This window comes from Xenopus tropicalis, chromosome 2 (assembly GCF_000004195.4).
Source record: "Xenopus tropicalis strain Nigerian chromosome 2, UCB_Xtro_10.0, whole genome shotgun sequence".
Lineage (NCBI taxonomy): Eukaryota > Metazoa > Chordata > Amphibia > Anura > Pipidae > Xenopus > Xenopus tropicalis.
In genome coordinates, this window is record NC_030678.2 from 4,000,040 (window position 1) to 4,014,038 (window position 13,999).

At 44.1% G+C, this 13,999-nt stretch overlaps 1 long non-coding RNA gene across 1 annotated transcript in view; it reads right to left on the minus strand.

The window, feature by feature from the left end:
* Positions 1 to 13,999, minus strand: part of LOC108645742 — a 96,860-nt gene that overhangs the window by 63,270 nt on the left and 19,591 nt on the right. The window contains exon 2 of the long non-coding RNA XR_001923977.2: positions 4,375 to 4,409. This is a non-coding gene — a long non-coding RNA (uncharacterized LOC108645742). The remainder of the gene's footprint in view (positions 1 to 4,374; positions 4,410 to 13,999) is intronic.

Below are 13,999 nucleotides of genomic sequence, written 5' to 3' on the forward strand. Positions count from 1 at the left end.
ACTAGTTGGGGGGGTCTCAATGAGAATGAAGAGGTGCCAGCAAACACAGATGCCACGCTTGCCTGCCTGCATGAAAAAAAATCTGCTTGTGCTTGGCAGGCAAAGGGTTAAAAACAAATAGAATAATAGAATAATCTAATGGATTACAGGCAAGTGTCTTGATGGTGTATATTGGCGGTTTATTAACCTACAGAGTAACGACCCTCTCACACTGGCTGCTTGTAAAGAAGACCTTGGGGATCACTGAGCTTCTCGAGTGCATCTGAGACAGGCACTTTCCTATTCACTTGAAACCGAAAGCCTGAGAAACATAACAGTCTGACTCAAATTCATCTGCAGGGCGCTGCCGCCGGGACACGCCATTCTACCGAGTTTGTATGGGAAGGTGCATCAATGTTACGCGCATATGTAGGGGGCCCAGAGCATTCCTTCTCTGTATATTTGTATTTATACATATGGGTAGGGGGTGCCATAGTGTTTCCCTTAGACAGTACAGTATGGGGGTACAGCTTATTGTGTGCCCAGAACATTCCCTCTCTGTATATTTGTATTTATACATATGGGTAGGGGGTGCCATAGTGTTTCCCTTAGACAGTACAGTATGGGGGTACAGCTTATTGTGTGCCCAGAACATTCCCTCTCTGTATATTTGTATTTATACATATGGGTAGGGGGTGCCATAGTGTTTCCCTTAGACAGTACAGTATGGGGGTACAGCTTATTGTGTGCCCAGAACATTCCTTCTCTGTATATTTGTATTTATACATATGGGTAGGGGGTGCCATAGTGTTTCCCTTAGACAGTACAGTATGGGGGTACAGCTTATTGTGTGCCCAGAACATTCCTTCTCTGTATATTTGTATTTATACATATGGGTAGGGGGTGCCATAGTGTTTCCCTTAGACAGTACAGTATGGGGGTACAGCTTATTGTGTGCCCAGAACATTCCTTCTCTGTATATTTGTATTTATACATATGGGTAGGGGGTGCCATAGTGTTTCCCTTAGACAGTACAGTATGGGGGTACAGCTTATTGTGTGCCCAGAACATTCCTTCTCTGTATATTTGTATTTATACATATGGGTAGGGGGTGCCATAGTGTTTCCCTTAGACAGTACAGTATGGGGGTACAGCTTATTGTGTGCCCAGAACATTCCTTCTCTGTATATTTGTATTTATACATATGGGTAGGGGGTGCCATAGTGTTTCCCTTAGACAGTACAGTATGGGGGTACAGCTTATTGTGTGCCCAGAACATTCCTTCTCTGTATATTTGTATTTATACATATGGGTAGGAGGTGCCATAGTGTTTCCCTTAGACAGTACAGTATGGGGGTACAGCTTATTGTGTGCCCAGAACATTCCTTCTCTGTATATTTGTATTTATACATATGGGTAGGGGGTGCCATAGTGTTTCCCTTAGACAGTACAGTATGGGGGTACAGCTTATTGTGTGCCCAGAACATTCCTTCTCTGTATATTTGTATTTATACATATGGGTAGGGGGTGCCATAGTGTTTCCCTTAGACAGTACAGTATGGGGGTACAGCTTATTGTGTGCCCAGAACATTCCTTCTCTGTATATTTGTATTTATACATATGGGTAGGGGGTGCCATAGTGTTTCCCTTAGACAGTACAGTATGGGGGTACAGCTTATTGTGTGCCCAGAACATTCCTTCTCTGTATATTTGTATTTATACATATGGGTAGGGGGTGCCATAGTGTTTCCCTTAGACAGTACAGTATGGGGGTACAGCTTATTGTGTGCCCAGAACATTGCTTCTCTGTATATTTGTATTTATACATATGGGTAGGGGGTGCCATAGTGTTTCCCTTAGACAGTACAGTATGGGGGTACAGCTTATTGTGTGCCCAGAACATTCCTTCTCTGTATATTTGTATTTATACATATGGGTAGGGGGTGCCATAGTGTTTCCCTTAGACAGTACAGTATGGGGGTACAGCTTATTGTGTGCCCAGAACATTCCTTCTCTTGAAAATATAACATTGGTAAGGTTAAATTAGGGGATAAATATGACAATATTCCTTCCAAAATAAGCCTCAAAGATAAACCAACAGGCAAATACATAAAGAAAAGGTTCATTATTTAAAGGGAAATATACAAATATACTACATAAAAGAGCCCATATGTAAAATACTACTTCATATAAATAAATGCTCTGCTAGTAGAATGGCCATTTATTCCTGGTCTGTTGGTTACATAACTGATCCGGCTCTCTGGAACCCTGACTCCAGTGTCAATAGTATCAAAAAACAGCGCCAAACTGTGTTAGCTGTGCTGCTCTGGTTCCTTTTGTATTATTTTTCTGTAGTGGTTTTAAAATACAAGTGCTCTCTGTTGCTGGGTTATAAAAGAAGAAAGACACTCTGATCCTCTTGATAAATGACAGGGACGTACTGAGCACAGAGGCAGTTATCAGAAACCAGCAGTCATTTTTGTCAGAGGGTTTTCGGCAGGGCAGGACTGCTGCTTACACTGGGGGGATCAGATAGGGTCTGTGCCACTGTGACAGAATGCTCTGTTATACAGATAGCTAGAATCTCAGCCATAAAGCAGGGCAGGACTGCTGCTTACAATGGGGGGGATAGGATCTGTGCCACTGTGACAGAATGCTCTGTTATACAGATAGCTAGAATCTCAGCCATAAAGCAGGGCAGGACTGCTGCTTACACTGGGGGGATCAGATAGGGTCTGTGCCACTGTGACAGAATGCTCTGTTATACAGATAGCTAGAATCTCAGCCATAAAGCAGGGCAGGACTGCTGCTTACAATGGGGGGATCAGATAGGATCTGTGCCACTGTGACAGAATGCTCTGTTATACAGATAGCTAGAATCTCAGCCATAAAGCAGGGCAGGACTGCTGCTTACAATGGGGGATCAGATAGGATCTGTGCCACTGTGACAGAATGCTCTGTTATACAGATAGCTAGAATCTCAGCCATAAAGCAGGGCAGGACTGCTGCTTACAATGGGGGGGATCAGATAGGATCTGTGCCACTGTGACAGAATGCTCTGTTATACAGATAGCTAGAATCTCAGCCATAAAGCAGGGCAGGACTGCTGCTTACAATGGGGGGATCAGATAGGATCTGTGCCACTGTGACAGAATGCTCTGTTATACAGATAGCTAGAATCTCAGCCATAAAGCAGGGCAGGACTGCTGCTTACAATGGGGGGATCAGATAGGGTCTGTGCCACTGTGACAGAATGCTCTTTTATACAGCAAAGTACTGCTACATTTTTAATTCCAAAATTATATGGGTGAAACCCAGTTGCACTGACTAATTAGAAGTCGGGGCAACTAGTCCGTCGCTATCAGTTGCCACAACTGTGTTTTCCGTTGCCTCGACTGGGGTTTTCAAGAATTGCACCGACTAATTGCCCCGTCTGTCCTGGCCTTTATATCATATTCAGGTACATAATGCCCCATGGGGAAGCCATAACCCACAACAAAAGAAATCATTGATTTAATAGAAGGGGATGTTCACCTTTAGTTGTTAACTGTTAGTAGGATGTAAAGAGTAATATTCTGAGACAATTTGCAATTGGTCTTCATTTTATTTTTTATTATTTGTAGTTTATTTAAAATATTTTACTTGTTGTTCAGCAGCTCTCCAGTTTGGAGTTATAACAGCTATCTGGTTGCTAGGGTCCACATTACCTTAGTAACCAGGGAGTGGTTTGAATGACAATTTGAATGACAATTTGCAATTGGTCTTCATTTTTTATTATTGGCAGTTTTTTAATTATTTTGCTTTTTGTTCAGCAGCTCTGCAGTTGGGAGTTTTAACAGCTGGTTGCTAGGGTCTGGTTTACCTTAGTAACCAGGGAGTGGTTTAAGCAAGTGACTAATATATGAATAGGGGAGGGGCTGAAGAATAGAAAAAAAAGCAATAAAAAAGTAACAATAACAATAAAACTGGAGCCTCACAGAGCAATAGGGTTTGGCTGCCAGGGTCATTTATCCTGTTGCTAGGGCTCAAATTACCTTAGCAACCACGGAGTGGTTTGAATGAGAGACAGGAATATGAATAGGAGAGGGGCTGAATAGAAAGATAAGGAATAAAAAGTAACAATAACAATAAAACTGGAGCCTCACAGAGCAATAGGGTTTGGCTGCCGGGGTCAGTGACCCCCATTTGAAAGCTGCAAAGAGTCAGAAGAAGAAGGGAAAAGGCAGAAGACCAATTGAAAAGTTGCTTAGAATTGTTTATTCTAACACATACTAACAGTTAAATTAAAGGTGTCCCACCCCTTTAATGCCATGTTAAAAAACCATATGAATTAACTGGGAGCAATATCGGATTTATTTCATGTACACGATAAAACATTGGTTGATGGAGACTTACCAGACTCAATGAAATCAGCTATGAAATCTTTAATCCTGAAAGATAAATCAGATCTACATTGTGAAAAAAAAAAAACCCATAATATAATTTAATGAAGACAAATATATGAATATTGACAGTTCCCAAGAGCAATAGGGAGACTATGTCTGACAGCAGTGCACCCTGGGAATGGAGGGCTCATTTGCATATGCCTTTGAACATTCAATTCAGACAAATCCCCCATAAAAGCTTTGTTAGTAGAATCCACGGGGAAGTCGTAACCCACCAAATAAATCATTGTTTTAATAGAAGGGGAAAATTGAGTGAACTTTTAATACGATGCAGAGAGTAATATTCTGAGATAGTTTGCAATTGGTCTTCATTTTTTATTATTTGTAGTTTTTTAATTATTTACATTTTTGTTCAGCAGCTCTCCAGTTTGGCATTTTAACAGCTGTCTGGTTGCTAGGGTCCAAATCACCTAGTAACCAGGGAGTGGTTTGGATGAGAAACCGGTACATTTATAGGAGAGGGACTGAATAGAATTTTTTTTTATATATAATAACAATAACAATAAAACTGGAGCCTCACAGAGCAATAGGGTTTGGCTGCCGGGGTCAGTTTTCCTGTTGCTAGGGCTCAAATTACCTTAGCAACCAGGGAATGGTTTGAATAAGAGACAGGTATATGAATAGGGGAGGGGCTGAATAGAAAGATAAGGAATAAAAAGTAACAATAACAATAAAACTGGAGCCTCAAAGAGCAATAGGGTTTGGCTGTCAGGGTCAGTTTTCCTGTTGCTAGGGCTCAAATTACCTTAGCAACCAGGGAATGGTTTGAATAAGAGACAGGAATATGAATAGGGGAGGGGCTGAATAGAAAGATAAGGAATAAAAAGTAACAATAACAATAAAACTGGAGCCTCACAGAGCAATAGGGTTTGGCTGTCAGGGCCAGTTTTCCTGTTGCTAGGGCTCAAATTACCTTAGCAACCAGGGAGTGGTTTGAATGAGAGACTGATATATGAATAGGGGAGGGGCTGAATAGAAAGATAAGGAATAAAAAGTAACAATAACAATAAAACTGGAGCCTCACAGAGCAATAGGGTTTGGCTGCCGGGGTCAGTGACCCCCATTTGAAAGCTGCAAAGAGGCAAAATCATTAAAAAAAACAATTAATGAAGACCAAATGAAAAGTTGCTTAGAATTGTTCAATTTGAATTATGGTATAAAAATTCTGAATTTTAGATATTTAAGGTCATGCTGTGGGAGCTAATTATTTATTAGGGATGCACGTAACCTAGGATTCGGTTCGTTATTCGGCCAAATCTTTACAAAGGATTTGGGGTTCGGACGAATCCAAAAAAAGTGGATTTGGTGCATCCCTACTATTACTTTGTGATTCCAGCCTCTTACAGAGACAATGGGGCACATTTACTAACCCACGAATCCGAAAAATTCCAATTGGAAAACGAACATTTTGCGACTGTTTCGTATTTTTTGCGATTTTTCGTCGCCTTAACGACTTTTCGCGCAAGTTTTAACGCTACGAAAAAAATCGCAACATTTTGCGCAACTTTCGGAATGGCTACGAAAAAGTCGCGACAATTTTCCGAAAAATCGCAAAATACCGATCATTGCGAAAAAAACGCAATCGGACGCATTCGGTCCGTTCTTGGGTTAGTAAATGTGCCCCAATGAGTAGCTATTATATATTTCTATTTGGCTCGACTTCCCCTTTAATACAGAGTGATAGTGATCCAGTAGGAAAATCTGAATAGCCCCTCCCCTATCTCTCTCATTAAATAGGATTAGGCGCCGCTATGGATCACATGACCAGGAAGCGAGCGGTAGAACTGATATGATATCACAAGTGACTGTCCCCTCATGTTACATAAGCACAAGCTGTACTGCTGGGAGATCATCACACATGCAGTGGCATACGCTAAGGATAATGTAAGGATCAGCAACCCCCATCCCTGAAGTTATAGCCACACCGCTTACATCCCCGTCCCATTGTCCAATTTCTGCCACTGGCAAAGGTGGCAACCCCATCACTAGGGTCAGCTGGCCAGCCGGGCCCCCTAGGCAGGGCCTGAACTAGGGGTAGGTAGAAAAGGCACAATGATGGGCGGGTGGGTTGGCAGGTACCTCTTCTGCCTACCCATACTCCGCACTCTCCTACCCCCCCGCCTCACACAGTGCACTCCCCCCACCCACAACCTTATCACACATGGGTGGGAGGAGATGTGGTGGCCAACAGGGTGCCCTATGCAACATTGGCCCACCCCTGGCCCTAGGCAACATTGGCCCATCCCTGGCCCTAGGCAATATTGGCCCATCCCTGGCCCTAGGCAACATTGGCCCACCCCTGGCCCTAGGCAACATTGGCCCACCCCTGGCCCTAGGCAACATTGGCCCATCCCTGGCCCTAGGCAACATTGGCCCACCCCTGGCCCTAAGCAACATTGGCCCACCCCTGGCCCTAGGCAACATTGGCCCACCCCTGGCCCTAGGCAACATTGGCCCACCCCTGGCCCTAGGCAACATTGGCCCACCCCTGGCCCTAAGCAACATTGGCCCATCCCTGGCCCTAGGCAACATTGGCCCACCCCTGGCCCTAGGCAACATTGGCCCACCCCTGGCCCTAGGCAACATTGGCCCACCCCTGGCCCTAAGCAACATTGGCCCATCCCTGGCCCTAGGCAACATTGGCCCACCCCTGGCCCTAGGCAACATTGGCCCACCCCTGGCCCTAGGCAACATTGGCCCACCCCTGGCCCTAAGCAACATTGGCCCACCCCTGGCCCTAGGCAACATTGGCCCACCCCTGGCCCTAGGCAACATTGGCCCACCCCTGGCCCTAAGCAACATTGGCCCATCCCTGGCCCTAGGCAACATTGGCCCACCCCTGGCCCTAGGCAACATTGGCCCATCCCTGGCCCTAGGCAACATTGGCCCACCCCTGGCCCTAAGCAACATTGGCCCACCCCTGGCCCTAGGCAACATTGGCCCACCCCTGGCCCTAGGCAACATTGGCCCACCCCTGGCCCTAGGCAACATTGGCCCACCCCTGGCCCTAGGCAACATTGGCCCACCCCTGGCCCTAAGCAACATTGGCCCATCCCTGGCCCTAGGCAACATTGGCCCACCCCTGGCCCTAGGCAACATTGGCCCACCCCTGGCCCTAGGCAACATTGGCCCACCCCTGGCCCTAAGCAACATTGGCCCGTCCCTGGCCCTAGGCAACATTGGCCCACCCCTGGCCCTAGGCAACATTGGCCCACCCCTGGCCCTAGGCAACATTGGCCCACCCCTGGCCCTAGGCAACATTGGCCCACCCCTGGCCCTAAGCAACATTGGCCCATCCCTGGCCCTAGGCAACATTGGCCCACCCCTGGCCCTAGGCAACATTGGCCCACCCCTGGCCCTAGGCAACAATGGCCCATCCCTGGCCCTAGGCAACATTGGCCCACCCCTGGCCCTAGGCAACATTGGCCCACCCCTGGCCCTAGGCAACATTGGCCCATCCCTGGCCCCAGGCAACCAGGCCAACCCGGAACTAGGGGTAGGCAAAAAGAAGTGCCCCCTCATCATTGCACCCTAGGCACGTGCCTCTTCTGCCCACCCCTAGTTCTGGCCCTGGGAATTAAAGTGCCACTTGGGGGAATATTCCCACTTTCCTGGGCAGTTAACAGGGTTGTTCACTAAATATGGAAAGAAAGTAGAATTCTAGCAACTTATATATATATATATATATATACACAGTGTGTTCATTTCCCTATGGGACCAAACTATAAATTATATCCTTATAAACGGTGCTTAGTGATGTCATCAGTTATAATCGGAGCTTAGTGATGTCAGTTCTGTCACATGACTCACTGAAACTTGTATATTATAATAAATAAAGTACCCCCTGTTGTAAAATATGAGGTTATTAGAAGTCACCACGGAGTCCCACGACCTGTATATGATCTGACTGCTCCCACCATTCTGTATCAGGACTCCCATTCCCACAATGCTTTTCATGTTCTGTGATTGACAGGCCTGAGTGGGAGACTAACAAAAACCTGCAAGGCATTGTGGGAATGGGAGTTTTGGCTGCTTTCGGATACATTGTTTCCGCAGTCTGGCAAACTGAGAAGAGAAACAGCAGAATGTGACACAAACAGCTCCCAGTCGCAACGTAATGTACAAATCATTGAGAATATGTCATTCATGTATATTGATAAATTGCTTCCAATTACATTCATTATGCTCTTTGAAGTAAATAAATGAACACAAATCTGTTTCAAATAATGTCACAATTTCCTGAAAATGGCAATTAAATCAGTATTAAAGGGGAACTCCAGCTTCCGAACCAAAATATATTAAAGAGCCCCACACAACCCAGTAACCCCTAATATCCCTGTAATCTGTTCCATTTTATATGCTGAAATCCAACAGTTCTACTCTTTCTGCATCATTTGAATTCCTGGCAGGGGAGGAGGGACTAAAACACTGATGTTACAGATTGTAACAACTTCCCCACAGCTTACAGACAGCCTGCAGGAACTACATCACCCACAATGCATTGCACTGGGATGTTCCTTTCCTTATTGGTATCACGTGTGCAGCAGGGAATTGTGGGATTGGGAGGAGGCAGGCTGAAGGCAGGGGACTACTGTTACATTTTATTTGAGTCACAAAGTAGGGGAACAGGGGGTGGGGCTTAGGGAACAGGGGGCGGGGCTTAGGGAACTGTTCCAAACCAGATTATTACATTAAACATCATGAAAAGGCTGCATATTTGGGTGTCATGTTTGGGTGCAGTTCCCCTTTAACTGATGACAATCCCAATTTACACCACAATATTGGGGGATAGTCTCTGGGCACTGGGGATATTAAGCAGGAATCGGTGTAGGGGCCTCGCGGCCGGCGTACCCCACAACATTACATTTCCAACGAGCAGAAAGTCCACCACCACCATGCAGTTTGCCTTGTTTGTGGGAACGATGACGTCATCATTATTACGCAATAACTGTCATTGGAAAACAACAGGCGCCAGTCATACGCTGCTGTTTAATTAGTGTTGAGCTGATTTCTCTGACTAACAATACGGATGTACATGGATAAAAGTAACAGCAACTATAGGGTTAACCATGCCCAGAGCATCTGATGTACAGAAGCCCATTGAGCCCAAACAATTTACATTCTCACTATCACTGTCCAGTGACATCATAAAATCTGGGCGTGACATCACTATACCCTCCCCCACGTCCGTTTACTAAGGTGCGACAAACAGCGATAATGACTTGTAACTAAAATATTACAGCTAAAGAATAAAAGGTTAAATGGCAGAGGGAATTATTTGCTGTGTAACAGTCTAAATAGTAAAAAGTTGAAGCAAAAAGGGGCGGGACCCTTATTATCAAAGGGGGGTCATTTTGTTGATGAGAACGGGGAAAAAGCAGAAATACTAAACTCTTATTTTTCATCTGTCTATACATCTGAGGAGCCGGCTAATGAAGGCTTCCCTTTGAATAGACCCAATTATAGTAATATACAGTAACTAGTGATACATGGGTCACTCGGGGGATTCAAGAGAGACTGGAACATGTAAAGGTAAACAAAGGTCCAGGGCCGGATGGGATTCATCCCAGGGTATTAAATGAGCTGAGCGCTGTGATTGCCAAACCTCTTCACTTAATTTTTCAGGTCTGGCATGGTGCCGAGAGACTGGCGAACTACTAATGTGGTTTTGTTATAAAAGGGATCCCGTTCTCAGCCTGAAAACTCTAGGCCTGTTAGTCTGACATCAGTAGTAGGAAAACTTTTGGAAGGGGTAATAAGGGATAGGGTACTTGAATACATTGCAAAGTTTGTGCCAGCATGGTTTTATGTGTTACAGATCTTGCCAGACTAATTTAATTGCCTTTTATGAGGAGGTGAGCAGGAACCTTGATGCTGGAATGGCAGTGGATGGCATCTACTTGGACTTTGCTAAAGCGTTTGTTACAGAGGGGCAGTGATGTCATGTGGGCGGGACTATGATGTCGTGGGGACGGGGCTATGACGTGATTAGATGATCACCATGTCAATCTCAAAGAGTCCTGTCTAGTTTTTTAAATTGGGAAAACTGGGTAGGCGGTTCTGATTGTACATCTATACAATGTAGAAAGAAAAGTCCAAGTAATGCTTGTGCCCCCATTGCGTCCCCTAGAGAAAGCTCAGAGACAGCTTAGAGAGAGAAAGCAGAGACAGCCCAGAGACAGCTCAGAGACAGCTCAGAGACAGCCCAGAGACAGCTCAGAGACAGCCCAGAGAAAGCTCAGAGACTGCCCAGAGACAGCCTAGAGACAGCTCAGAGACAGCTCAGAGACAGCCCAGAGACAGCTCAGAGACACCTCAAAGACAGCCCAGAGACAGCTCAGAGACAGCAGAGACAGCCCAGATACAGCTCAGAGACAGCCCATTGATAGCTCAGAGACAGCCCAGAGACAGCTCAAAGACAGCTCAGAGACAGCCCAGAGACAGCTCAGAGACAGCCCAAAGACAGCTAAGAGACAGCCCAGAGACAGCTCAGAGACAGCCCAAAGACAGCTCAGAGACAGCCCAGAGACAGCTCAGAGCCAGCCCAGAGACAGCCCATTGACAGCTCAGAGACAGCCCAAAGACAGCTCAGAGACAGCCCAGAGACAGTTCAGAGACAGCCCAGAGACAGCTCAGAGACAGCCCAGAGACAGCTCAGAGACAGCCCAGAGACAGCTCAGAGACAGCCCAGAGACAGCTCAGAGCCAGCCCAGAGACAGCTCAGAGACAGCCCATTGACAGCTCAGAGACAGCTCAGAGACAGCCCAGAGACAGCTCAGAGACAGCCCAGAGACAGCTCAGAGACAGCCCAGAGACAGCTCAGAGACAGCCCAGAGACAGCTCAGAGACAGCCCAGAGAAAGCTCAGAGACAGCCCAGACACAGCTCAGAGACAGCCCAAAGACAGCTCAGAGACAGCTCAGAGACAGCCCAGAGACAGCTTGGGATGCGGCTGACCTCCTACATACCATACTTGCATTCCCAGTAGCGCTAACAGCTCGGCCTGTAGATATCAGCATTACTGACCCAAATTTAATAGAAAAGGTGAATGTTTTTCTCAGTCATTAGAATTTTTGTGCTCTTTGTTCTGCCTTTAAAACACATGCCGGTAAAAAAAATCCAAAAAACAACAAAAACCAGGCAGCGAGCACTTAACTGGCCGCACTGACAGGAGCGATCTTACCATCGCTAATGCACCAACTTTCTGATTGTTACAGTTAAAAGCCATTACACATCGCTAAAAACAATCTGAACAGTATTGATGACTCAATTTTGCTTTTTCCCCCCCCATTTTATCTATTTGCTCAGCCTCAAATGCACTGAATATCTACTGAATATCTACTGAATATCTGTACTGCTGGGCTGGATACATAGAACCATAATATGAACACAATAAGCCCCCCACACATTCACTTACTGGGGGCATGTACAATACTGGGACCCTCCAAAGGGAGGGTTTTTCTTGAAAAAGAAGATTGAACAGAAGAAGCAAATTATTTGATGGTATTAAAAAGCTCAAGAAATATGTAAAAAATATAGGTATGTTATCCAGAATGCTCAGGACCAAGGGTATTCCAGAGAAGGGATCTTTCTGTAATTTGGATCTTCATACCATGTCTACTAAAAAAACAATAAAACATTCATTAAACCCAATAGGGCTGTTCTGCCCCCAATAAGGGGTAATTATATCTTAGTTGGGATCAAGTACAGGTACTGTTTTATTATTACAGAGAAAAGGGAATCATTTAACCATTAAATAAACCCAATAGGGCTGTTCTGCCCCAATAAGGGGCAATTATTTCTTAGTTGGGATCAAGTACAGGTACTGTTTTTTATTACAGAGAAAAGGGAATCATTTAACCATGAAATAAACCCAATAGGGCTGTTCTGCCCCAATAAGGGGTAATTATATCTTAGTTGGGATCAAGTACAGGTACTGTTTTATTATTACAGAGAAAAGGGAATCATTTAACCATGAAATAAACCCAATAGGGCTGTTCTGCCCCAATAAGGGGTAATTATATCTTAGTTGGGATCAAGTACAGGTACTGTTTTATTATTACAGAGAAAAGGGAATCATTTAACCATGAAATAAACCCAATAGGGCTGTTCTGCCCCAATAAGGGGCAATTATTTCTTAGTTGGGATCAAGTACAGGTACTGTTTTATTATTACAGAGAAAAGGGAATCATTTAACCATTAAATAACCCCAATAGGGCTGTTCTGCCCCCAATAAGGGGTAATTATATCTTAGTTGGGATCAAGTAAAGGTACTGTTTTATTATTACAGAGAAAAGGGAATCATTTAACCATTAAATAAACCCAATAGGGCTGTTCTGCCCCCAATAAGGGGCAATTATTTCTTAGTTGGGATCAAGTACAGGTACTGTTTTATTATTACAGAGAAAAGGGAATCATTTAACCATGAAATAAACCCAATAGGGCTGTTCTGCCCCAATAAGGGGTAATTATATTTTAGTTGGGATCAAGTACAGGTACTGTTTTATTATTACAGAGAAAAGGGAATCATTTAACCATGAAATAAACCCAATAGGGCTGTTCTGCCCCAATAAGGGGTAATTATATTTTAGTTGGGATCAAGTACAGGTACTGTTTTATTATTACAGAGAAAAGGGAATCATTTAACCATGAAATAAACCCAATAGGGCTGTTCTGCCCCAATAAGGGGTAATTATATTTTAGTTGGGATCAAGTACAGGTACTGTTTTATTATTACACAGAAAAGGGAATCAGTCACAAAGCTGAATATGCCATGAAAAGAAAACAATAAAAAGTGACTGCCGATGATAGCAGTACTAGTAGTAGTTATCTTTCTGTCGTGTTCCCCCCCAGGGTGCCTACCTGCTAGATAGTAATAGCCAAGGGGAAGTAAGTATGTCTTTTGTAGTGATATATAGAAAGGAAGACTCCTAGGAAAGGAATAAATTAGGGGCACAAGTAGAATGAAATGTGTATGTGCAGCTTCAGATAGTGACTGTTATGTCTTCAACATGAATATAAATAAAAATTTTCATTTAAAAAAAATAAAAAACATATTTTGCTACATTGTAAATAAAAATTGCTTCATTTACACAATAAAATGATGCTATTGTCCTATTGAAAGCTAAAAATGTAAGGTTCTACAACAGGTATGGGATCCGTTATCCGGCAACCCATTATACAGAAAGCTCCGAATTATGGAAAGCCTGTCTCCCATAGACTCCATTTTAATCAAATAATTCAGATTTTTAAAATTGATTTCCTTTTTCTCTGTAATAATAAAACAGTACCTGTACTTGATCCCAACTAAGATATAATTACCCCTTATTGGGGGCAGAACAGCCCTATTGGGTTTATTTAATGGTTAAATGATTCCATTTTCTCTGTAATAATAAAACAGTACCTGTACTTGATCCCAACTAAGATATAATTACCCCTTATTGGGGCAGAACAGCCCTATTGGGTTTATTTAATGGTTAAATGATTCCCTTTTCTCTGTAATAATAAAACAGTACCTGTACTTGATCCCAACTAAGATATAACTACCCCTTATTGGGGCAGAACAGCCCTATTGGG